The 12074-nt window shown below is 41.6% G+C and overlaps 1 protein-coding gene across 6 annotated transcripts in view; it reads left to right on the plus strand.

Annotated features, from left to right (window-relative positions):
• Nucleotides 1-1092: 1092 nt before the first annotated feature.
• LOC129701414 (thrombospondin type-1 domain-containing protein 4-like) overlaps nucleotides 1093-12074 on the plus strand; it is a 552304-nt gene continuing 541322 nt past the window's right edge. For 3 of the 6 annotated variants that reach the window (XM_055642572.1, XM_055642583.1, XM_055642606.1), the window contains exon 1: nucleotides 1243-1551. The gene's annotated coding sequence lies outside the window, so the exon portion shown is untranslated. The other 3 variants (XM_055642598.1, XM_055642615.1, XM_055642591.1) reach the window with 3 other exon arrangements.

Consider the following 12074-nt stretch of genomic DNA (forward strand, 5'->3'; position numbering starts at 1 on the left):
CAAATGATGAAAAATGCAGCTCTGGTGAACTCAAAGTTAAGCCCCATTTTTCTATAAGTATGAAATAAAAGTATCCCAGACACTCATTGCCAATTTACATGGGCAATCAGAAACACACTGCGCTTCAATAAACTGGATTTGGAAGATGTGTGCTGTATCCACTTCATCTCATGGATATGCCCAGACAAAGTGAAAGAAAGCTCATTCATTCCTTCCACCAGACCAAATCACTGTGAGACTTCACCTGCAAAGGTCAAACCAGAGTAACTTGTCCCATGTCATGTGGCCATTGCAACCAACAGCCATGATCCAAAAGCAGAATGCTAGAAGTCTAATGTGATAGGGAAAAAAGGAGCAAAATAGTCAGCACCTCAGGTTACATCGGCAGCACAGATTTTTGTGACCTTCCAGCAGAATGGTATGGAGTGAATTGGGAAAGGTGAGAGGGGAAAGATTAAATAGGAACCTGAAGGTCAACTTTCTCTACACAAATATTGGTGGGTATACAGAACGAGCTGCTGGAGAAGGTAGTTGAGGCAAGTGCAATAACATTTAAAAGACATTTGGACAAGTACATCGACAGGAAAGGGATATTGGGCAAATGTGGGCAAATGTGGGCGAATGGGACTTACATAGAGTGGGAACTTTTTTCCAGAGACTGGTGTGTATTGGATATAATGATAGTATCTGCCTCGACTACCTCCTCTGACAGCTCAATTTAATTTAGTTTAAAATGAGCTGTTAGAGGAGGTAGTTGATGCAGGTATTATAACAATATGTAAAATACATTTGGACAGGTACATGAATAGGAAAGATTTAGAGGGATACATACCAAACGTGGGCAAATGGGATTAACGTAGATGGGGCATCTTGATCGGCATAAGCAAGTGGGCTGAAGGGGCTGTTTCCGTGCAGTATGACTATTATGCCTGAACATTCGCCCCGTCTGTGTGAAGGATAATCGGTGAAAGGGGAGATATATGGATTGATATTACCAGGAGAATTAGGACACGGACTTCCCCTGATGCGGTGCAGAGGCTGTTGCTGGTAGGATGGGCCTGATCTAATTTGCCTCCGAGTTGTGCTTGCCTCCCATGTCGTGGAACGGCTCCATGCTGAATACTAAAAGCATTGCAATCTAACAACACGTGCAAGTGTCCAAGGCTTGCGCGGCGCTACTGCCGGGGAGGGCGAGGGTAATTGAGGTGCAGACGGTTAGGCAGCAAGCCAGGTACAGGAAGTGGACTGTTGCTGATTTGATGAATGAGAGTCGCCTAGATTCAGGGAGTGGGGCTACTTTTCCGGTGCGGTGCTGCTCAGGTACAGTCTGCGGACTGACTGCATGTGTGTGGGATTGAGCTGGATGCACGGTGCTGGGGATCTGCCTGTCCCAGGCTCTGTGTGTGTGTGTGTGTGTACGAGGCAGCTGCGGTGGAAGTGCAAGAGTCACTTTTCTCTCTGTTTGACGGGAGCTCCACTTAAAAGTTGGTCAGAGTAACCAACCTTCCGGACCTGCCCCGCAGGCAGCTCGTTCGCCTTGGACATGAACAGGTAACCCTGAACTCTAAAAATGATAGAGTTGACTCTTTTGAAAGCAGCTGGTTTATTTAGCAGCGAACGCGTGTAACGAGAACTGCGATGTACTTTTTATTTCGATAAGTGAAATATTTCTCTTTTATTCTGAACAAACTTTTTTCCTCCCTTATCGTATTGCAGCATTGCAAAGTTAATTTTGTGCAACGCGTGGTGTGTGTGTATGTCTGTCTGTCTGTCTGTGTGTCGCAAGCACATTCTTGCACTTGGGGATGCCATCTACTGGCCGCTAGATTTAAGTGAAGCAAAGCGACACTTGTTACTGATCCACATTCATTCCGGGTTGAATGTGTGAGGTCCTAAATCAAATTCAGGTTTAGCATTGGGAGACACTGATACGTTGCGTATGTTAAGATTCTTTCAAGATATATATTTTATAATGGTCATAGTGATACAGCGTGAAAAGAGACCCTTCGGCCCAACTTGCCCACACTGGCCAACATGTCCCAGCGGCACGTCCCACCTGCCCGCGCTTGGTCTAAATCCCTCCAACCTGTCCTATCCATGTACCTGTTTAACTGTTTCTTAAACGTTGGAATAGTCCCAGCCTCAACTACCTCCTCTGTTTAATTAGCGACTGACACGAGGGAATGTTACAGGGCAAGATAAATGTTGTATCCTGAAACATTACACTACTATTTGGTGTTTCTGAATAAGGACAATTAACTGAAACTTATATTTGCATAGCATCTTTTTAAGGTGGTAAAATATCATTCCTTAAGTTGTTTGTTTTCTTATCGAGTCCACACACAAGATTAAAAGTTGTTCAGCCAGAGTTGAAGCGTGTTGAAGAGTGTTCAGCCTGTCCGCCTCTTGTGCGTGGTGGTGGAAAGATTGGTGAAAACAGGACTGTGACTTGAATGCTCTTTCCTTAAGTTGTTTGCAGGAATGTTATCAAACAAGAGATTGATGTCGAGCTATAGGGTGATTTCACCAAAGGTCAAATGAGCGTAGATCCCCCCTCACGTGACCGAAAATTTTAACTGGAGGACATCTCTCAGTTTGGTACATGTAAGTGAATGGGGAAACACGCACTTTCCCACCCGTTAAAAACATGGAAAACGGCCGATTTTTGAGCTGAAATTTTCTGTGATAGTCGGAGTGACCGTGAAGCACAGCGACCTATATTTTCAGGCAAAACAAAAGATAGAAAGTGAGGTAATTACAAGAGGGAACTGAAGGTAGAAAGCGGCGGAAGTGAACAGCTGACATTTGCCGTGGTGATTTTAAGATCCAAATTATCGGGAATTATCGCGTTTGCTCGCTGAATTTCATCAAAAGTAAGGCATTATTAACTTACTTTTGATGAAATTCAGCGAGCAAACGCGACAATTCCCGATAATTTGGATCTTTAAATCACCACGGCAATTGTCAGCTGTTCACTTCCGCCGCTTTCTACCTTCAGTTCCCTCTTGTAATTACCTCACTTTCTATCTTTTGTTTTGCCTGAAAATTTAGGTCGCTGTGCTTCACGGTCACCCCGACTAGCACAGAAAATTTCAGCTCAAAAATCGGCCGTTTTCCATGTTTTTAACGGGTGGGAAAGTGCGTGTTTCCCCATTCACTTACATGTACCAAACTGAGAGATGTCCTCCAGTTAAAATTTTCGGTCACGTGAGGGGGGATCTACGCTCATTTGACCTTTGGTGAAATCACCCTATAGTAATTAAAAATATATATATATAGACAATCTATGTTATGAAACACAAAGTGTTTCAGGACGGGCGGGGGGGTCCTTCTTCAGACTGATGAAAGGCCTGGATAGAGTGGAAGTGGATTGTGGAAAGGATGTTTCTTTTCCACTAGTGGGAGTGTCTTGGACCAGAGGGCACAGCCTCGGAATAAAAGGATGTATCTTTAGAGAGGAGATGAGGAGGAATTTCTTTAGCCAGAGGGTGGTGATTCTGTGGAATTCATTGCCACAGACAGCTGGATGCCAAATTTTTGGGTATTTTTAAAAGCGAAGATTGAATGGGGTTTTTTTTTTAGGTACGGGTGTTAAAGGTTATGGAGAAGTGTCAGGAGAATATTTTTGAAAGGGAAAGACAGATCAGTTATGGTGGAGTAGACTTGATGGGCTGAGAGGGATATGGAGGCTGGTGGGGAATTTGAGTGCAGGGTGGAAGATGGTCAATGGATTGGCCAAAGGGACCAGTGACAGAGGAAGTGGGATAGCGCGTGAGAGACTTGGGCAGGAAGGTCCAAAACTTAGGGGTTCGGCAACTGCCTGACGAAATGGAGTGGTTTTAAATTTGAAGCCAGAAATAGAAAAAAAGTATACCAAAGGATTGTACATATGGAGAGGGACACAGTACTGCAGTTATGGATAACCTTGGAATTACATGGATAAGAATAGGTAGACTGGCCAATAGTGTGTAATAGACAAGTCTAGCTGTATTATATTGATTTCTCTAACTTCAAGTAACCCGTGCATCCCCTCTCTCTCTGTCCCTCCCCCACACTAGTTGTCATACTAGTTTCACTGGCGTTCTGTTGAGTTTCTCTGTCTGTATCACACGTTACTGCCTTCCCCGCAGCCAACAATGGTCCGTTGTGGGCTCCACCTTTCCTTAATCTTCATTGCTTTTTGTATATCTTTCATTTATTTGTTCCACAGTACCTACCTTCTATATCTCTCTTTTCCCTCTCCACAGACTCTCAGTGTGAAGAAGGGTCTCGACCTAAAACGTAATCTATTCCTTTTCTGCAGAGATGCTGCCTGACCTGCTGAGTTACTGTCTATCTTCAGTGTAAATCAGCATCTGCAGTTCCTTCCTACACTAGCTGTAATAAAGTCATCTCAAGGTCTTCAGCAGAAGCAGGGAGATGAACTATGTAAGCCAGCAGTGGGTGATACAGAAGAGGAAATATTCAGTCCTGAGAATAACACAGATATGACGGCCAAAATGAAGATAAACACAAAATGATGGAGTAACTCAGCAGGACAGGCAGCATCTCTGGAGAGAAGGAATGGGTGACAACCCGAAACATCACACATTCCTTATCTCCAGAGATGCTGCCTGTCTCACCGAGTAACTCTAGCATTTTGTGTCTATCTTTGATGTAAACCACCACCTGCAGTTCCTTCCTACACATGAAGGCCAAAACCGATCAGCCTCTGATTACTCTACAGTATGTAGACTAATTTACAACAATTAATTAACATTAGATCCCCCAAATATTGAATTACATATTTTCCTGCTCCCTGCTAAAACTGCTTGCCCTGTATCAGGAGTGGAAGTTCCATTTACAAAAAAATGTTTTTTTTTGTAATGACCAATGTTTTTAGTTTTAAAGCAATATTAAATCATTGATGTATAGTGCTTAAGAAGACAGAACTTGCATCCATACAGTATAGTTCACATTTTTAGTTGCCCCAAGGGAGTTTGCAGCTAATTAAATGTAGTTTGAGTATAGTCACTGTTGTAATGCAAGGAAATGGCAAATGAACTCCACATTTTCATAGACTTGTAAGAATGGTCTGCAATCATGGCTACTCCCAGGTCACCACCGTGTAGCTTAGCATTGAGAAACAGTCCCAATTAACATCTTCAGGTTTCACAATTGGTTCCGAATGTTTACTATTTCCAAGTTTCATTTAATGTAAGCGCACATGTGAATGCCTGGTATTAGGTGTTCATCAAGAATGTCCTTTGAACAATTCTTCATTAGAAATGTTAATTTGCTTTGGAGAGTTTTATTGAGGGATGGGTAAATTGGACCCAGAAACAGGGGAGGGTAATGCATGGAATGCTGTGTTTTTTTAAAAACATCCATCGGCTTGCTATTGGTTAATGGGGCAGAGTAACATACTGTGAATTTTATTGCTTGGCGACTTGCTGTGGTCGTATTACCAGAAATCTCTTGAAGTCTTTTTGTTTGAGAAGGTATAGTGCTGTAAAGTGCAGGACAGGCAGCAAGTTTCATTAATTTAAATAAATAAGAATTAAGATTGGTGTGCGGAGAATTTACAGGGAAACCATACCGAGTGAGAAGAATGTTTTCAAATTTAGACTTGTCAAAGTAAATATTGTTTTGCATTCTTGATCAGTCATCAGTAAAGCAGGGAGGAATATTTGAAGAGAGGTTTGTGTGTGTACATTCATGGTAAGAAATTATATTCTGAAAGATTCCTATGTCAAACCTCAGTGTAATGAGCCTACATATAATTTGATGGCAGATTGGGAGATGTGTTGGTAGGTAACAGTGTTTCAGACAGACTGAATGCATCGCTAAACCTCTCTTCCTGGAGCTTTCTGCTTCTGTAATAATCCAGTATAATAAGACTCGAATTATCGACATAATTTTTAAATTACATTCATTTTAATGTAAATGATGTAAAAGGTAATTGTTCAATTTTGAATAAGATCTAAGTAAGACTGTTCACATTCTACTTCAAGCACTTGACGTGTTAGCTTTTAGGAATAAAGTGCAGTCAATCATTTGAATCTGCTGAGAATATTTCCTCGCGTATGTATTTGAGGAACTGCATTATCTGAATCATAAAAATATTATGTTTCTGATAATGTGTTATTGTGATGATGTGCCATATTATTTGGCATGTTATACAGATTGATTAATAAGTAATTTGTTTTGAATTGATATGGAGATAAGGATGACTATTTTACAAAATGCTACTAAAGCTCAGAATTGTACATTCATCTTTGGTTGAAAGAAAATGTTGCTTAAGTGTCAAGGATAGTGCGTCTAAATAACATGAGATTGACAGATGTTGGTGAGCTGCATTTGCAGTAGTCTGTGCAGTTTTGGTCACCTAGCTATAGGAGGGATATTATTAAGCTGGAAAGAGTGTAGAGAAGATTTACGAGGATGGTGCCAGGTCTCGAGGGACTGAGCATTTCTGGAGAGGTTTCCCATGTGAGGCCGTTATTGCCTGGAGTGCAGGAGGCTGCTGTGCGATATGTTAGCGATGTATTAAATCATGATATAAATAAATAGGGTGAATACAGTCTTTTACCCAGGGTAGTCAAAAACATTTAATACAAGATTTAATACAAAATTGAGGAGCATCTTTTTCACTCAAAGGGTGGCAGGTGTATGGAACAAGGCCAAATGAGATTAGCTTTGATGGGGCATCTTCGTTGACATGTGCTCCTTGGGCCTAAGGGCCTGTTTCTGTGCTGTATGACTCTATCTCAATAGCCACCAACATTTGGAGGTTTGACTATAGTTTGCAATTGATAGAAATACAGCACACTTTTACAACTACAATCCCCTCCCTTTTTAATCACAATTTTTCACTTGCGCAGCTTTCACTTGGAGGGATAAATCGGCCTAGAGCTCATTAAAGCAGTGGCAAAACTGAAATGGACTATTCAGCATAACCTGTCTCATTGTTAGAACATTTCAAACTAATCCCACTGACCCTTCTCTCTTTATCTTTCTGTTTTAAATATTTATAACATTTTCCGTTTATAGTGCAAGATTCTCAACCAGTCCTGTGGTAAAGTGATATTTGCATAAGTAACTCTCGGCATAGAGAGATTTCACTTGACCTTTCACCTCTCTCACAGTGGCAAATTTACAATGTTGACCCCGTGTCTCAGACTCCCCATTGTAACGAACCTTGAATAAAAGCTGGCTGAATCTCAGTCAGAATGTCTAGTGATTTCAATATTTAAGGGGAAATTAATCCTCCTATGATGACTTAAACCATCAGCAGGGAATCTGGTGGAGGTTTATGGATGACACTGAACTTTAGATTATAAAAAAAACATGAAATGCACAACCTAACACTTGCTATGGATGGAGAACAATATGCCTATTTCAAAAGGATAAAGATCTTTATTTGAGGAAATATAGTTTGATTTCACAAATAATTAGACTAAGGAATCTCCTTCAGTCAAAGTGCACTGATGGCAACTGTGTGGGAAGGGTGCATTAAATGGTAAAGGACAGCATCATTAAAGCAACAGTCATGGGATCATACAGCACGGAAGTAGGCCCTTCGGCCCAACTTGTTCGTGCCAACCAAGATCCCATTTAAGCTGGTCCATCCTCTGGCAGCTCGTTCCATATACTGACCACATTACGAGTGGAAAATGTTCCCCCCTGGGTTCCTGTTAAATCTTGTCCCTATGTCCTAAACATATGTCCTTTGGTTGTTGATTTTCCTTCCCTGGGTAAAATACTCTGTGCATTCACACTATTAATTCCCCTCATGATTTTGTACACCCCTCCAAGGAATAAAGTCCTAGATTGCCCAACCTTTCCCTACAGCTCAGGTCCTCAAGTCCTGGCAACAACCTCGTAATTATTTTCTGTAGCTTAATGACATCCTTTCTGTAGCACGGCGAGCAAAACTGCACACAGTACTCCAAATGTGGCCTCAACAACATCTTGTACAACTGTAACATAATGTCCCAACTTCTACTCTAGCTCATGAAGCCCAGTGTACCAAATGCTTTCTTTACCTCTGCCATTACTTTCAGGGAACTATATAACTGTACTCTGAGATCCCTCTGCTCGACAACACTTCTCCGGGTCCTGCCGTTCACTGTGAAGATCCTGCCCTGATTTGACTTCCCAAAATATGACACCTTGCACTTATCTGTATTAAAATCCATTAACTATTCCTCTGCCAACTTGTCCAACTCATCAGGATCCTGCTGTGATTTTTGATAATCAACTTCACTGTCTACAATACCACCTACTTTAGCGTCTTTTGCAAACTTACTAATCATGCCTTGTACATTCTCATCTAGCCCATTGAGAGAAACCACAAACACAATAGGTCCAACACTTATCTGTGAGGCACACCAGTAGTCATACTGTAGGCCTATGGTCTGAATAACAATCTTCCACTACCACATTCTGCTTCCTTCCATGAAGTCAATTCTCTATCCAGTCAGCTAGCTGTCTTTGGATTCCATGTGATATGCTTCCACAGCAGCCTACCATTTGGAACCTTTTCAAAGGCCTTGCTGAAGTCCACATAGACTGAAGGAGTGTCTCAACCTGAAACGTCAACTATTCCTTTTCTCCAGAGATGCGGCGCGGCCTGCTGAGTTACTCCAGCATTTTGTGTTAATCTTCAGTGTAAACTATCATCTACAGTTCCTTCCTACTCGTATTAGTAAACCATTGATGATATTAATTAATTTTAGGAGATTTAATGAAACATTGATAACATATTAGCAATTAGATGTAAATTGCCAGAGACCAAGAATAGGGAGTTAATGATAATTGGTTGGTCTACTAAATTGTTGGATATGGTCAGCGTGCAAACGCCCTCTGGCCCAACTTGCCCACACTGACCAACATGCCATATCTATACCAGTCCCATCTGCTTGCCTTTGGCCAATACAGCTCTAAACCTGTCCGAGCCATGTACCAGTCTAAATGCTTCTTAAACTATGCAATAGTACCTGCCTCAACTACCTACCCTGGCAGCTCGTTCCATACATCCACCATACTTTGTGTAAAATAAAAAGTTAACCTTGTTCTGCAAATATTGCTGCTCAAAATTGTTGACTGTCATTTACATCGAGGTTGCACAACACAAGGCCCATAAGCCACATCTGGCCTAATAAACATTCTTTCTGGCCATCCGTAGAGCCTAGAAAGTGGTGTAAAAGCCAGAGAGAGTAGTGGTCTTACTACTTGTCTGCCAAGAGTCTTATTATCAGTTCTAGTGTAGTGAGCCGTTTTTGGCTTGAGTAACCCTGTAACAAATTTAATGGTTTCCAACTCTCTGTTAACCCGAATGAAATCCACTGGATTATGTCAAGAAAATTTACCTTCTGTGAGGGGGATAATACCCCCGAAATCTCTGGAAATAATCAACAGGTTTGAACGCTTGGATTGATAACTCTCTGAAGGCATACCGGCCAGAAACAATCTTTTCCTTTCCACAGATGATGGCTGATTTGCAGATTATTTCCAGAGCTTTATATTCTTATTTTAGATTTCCAGCTTGTATCATATTTTTTTTCTTCAAACCAGCTTTTGAGTTGACTAGACCAAGATTTTTGGAGAAATTTTACAGTAGATCGGAAACAGAAATTCTGTGAGGTCAGACTTTTTCAACAAGTTTGGAAACTGTAAAGACGATTGTGGTCTCTTTGTGGTCAGACATTGTACTGGCCAAAATGGGAAAGAAAACAAATACACTTTGACTGGCAAGGTGAGAGAGGCTGAGAGATAAAGTATTCTTTCTTTCAGCATCTTACTGCTCATTCATATTCAATAAAACTGCTGGGAATTCTGAGAAACAAAATTTTCTATTCATAAGCAAATATTGTAGTTGTAAACATTCTCCATCGCCTCTAAATTATGTGTAAGTTCTTATGAAAAGAAGTGGGAATGAGAAGCAATTTTTTTTTGTGTGGAATTGTTCCAGTTTCTCAACAACTGAGGAATATAAGTAAGTAAGTTTATTGGCCAAGTATTCACATTCAAGGAATTTGCCTTGGTGCTCCGCCCACAAGTAACAACATGACATACAATGACAGTTACGAATGACTAAGAAAACACTAAACATTAATAATAATAATAATAAGACATTAATGATAAAACACCATTGAGCAAGCATGTGAACCAACAAAATACCAGATCAAAGGGAGGCTACAGATTTTTGGCTGTTGAGTAGAGCAACTACTCGTGGATAAAAACAGTTTTTATGTCTGGCTGTGGCAGCTTTGACAATCCGGAGTCGCCTTCCAGAGGGAAGTGATGCAAAGAGTTTGACGAGGGTGAGAGGGGTCAGAGATGATCTTGCCCACTCGCTTCCTGGCCCTTGCAGTGTACAGTTCATCAATGGAGGGAAGGTTGCAGCCAACAATCTTCTCTGCTGATCGGACGATTCACTGCAGCCTCCAGGTGTCGTGCTTGGTGGCTGAGCCAAACCAGACCATGATGGGGAAGGTGAGAACAGTAGAATTGGACCAGTAGAATTGGACCATCATTGCCTGTGGCAGATTGTGCTTCCTCAGCTGCTGCAGGAACTACATCCTCTGTTGTGCCTTTTTGACTGTGGAGTCGATGGTAGCCCCCCACTTAAGGTCCATGGAGATGATGGTTCCCAGGAACTTAAAATACTCCACAGATGTGACTGTGGTGTTGTTGATGGTGAGTGGGGTGATGGGAGGGGGAGCTCTCCTAAAGTCTACAATCAATTCCACTGTCTTATGAGCATTGAGCTCTAGGTTGTTGCTACGACACCAGGACGCCAGCTGTGACACTTCCTGTCTGTAGGCAGATTCCTCCCCATCCTGGATCAGTCCAATCAGGGTTGTGTCGTCCGCAAACTTGAGAAGCTTGACAGAGGTGTCTGTGGAGGTGCAGTCGTTGGTGTAGAGAGAGTAGAGGAGAGGAGAGAGTACGCAGTCTTGCTCCTATGTTCAGCGTTTGCGGGGCCGAGATGTGCTTTTCCCAGCCTCACATGCTGCTTCCTGTCTGACAGGAAGTTGGTGATCCATTGATAGAGGGGTTCAGGCACAGTCAACTCAGAAAGTTGGAGTGTAGTAGCTCTGGCACAGAGCTAAAATCAACAAACAGGATCCTCGCATAGGTCCCCTGGTGGTCTAGGTGCTGTAGGATGAAGTACAGGCCCAGGTTGACTGCATCATCCACAGGTCTATTGGCCCGATACGCAAACTGCAGAGGGTCCAGCAGGGAGTTTGTGATATTTTTCAGCTTGGCCATCGCAAGCCTTTCGAGTGTCTTCATGACTACAGAGGTCAGTGCAATAGGCCTGTAGTCATTAAGACAAGTAATCCTTGTCTTTTTGGGTACAGGGACAATAGTGGAGACTTTGAAGCAGAACAGGGGACTGCAGGGACTGGTTAAAAAATGTCTGTATAGACTGATGACAGCTGTTAGAACAATCCCCCCAATATATAATTATAAGTGTATAGAACAGACATGAAAGAAAGTTAATCCAATTTCAAACATGATTGATTAATTAAAAAAATATAAGAGCAACTGGCCAAATACAGCTTGAAGATGAGAGAAGGAAATGAAACAAAAACAATGACAAATTAACAAGTGTACTTGGCAAAAAAATGCTTAATTTATACTATAATATACATTTAAATGTCCTATTAGGACTGAAAAGCTAGGCTATTATTCAATCTCCATGACTAGTCATGGTTTTAAAAGATAAAGTTTCAAGTGGGTTATGCAATCATGTACCAATGACAGATTCATAATTCCATATATATATGATATAATATATATGTCATATTTACATTAATTCCATATTTGCTTAAAGCATTGAAGGAGATTATTTCAGCACATTGAGTCCATGTTGACTCACAGACAATTCCCATTTCCCCCACTAATTTTTCTCTGTAACCCATTGTCATCACATTCACATCAGTTCCTCCCAGATTCTACCATTTATCTACATACCAGGTATTGAAAGTGGCCAACTAATGTACCAGCCTGCCTGTCTTTGAGATATTGGAGGAAACTGGAGGACCCAGGAGAAACCCAAGGTCACACAGAAAACACATGAA

This window comes from Leucoraja erinacea, chromosome 1, assembly GCF_028641065.1.
Source record: "Leucoraja erinacea ecotype New England chromosome 1, Leri_hhj_1, whole genome shotgun sequence".
Taxonomy (NCBI): domain Eukaryota; kingdom Metazoa; phylum Chordata; class Chondrichthyes; order Rajiformes; family Rajidae; genus Leucoraja; species Leucoraja erinaceus.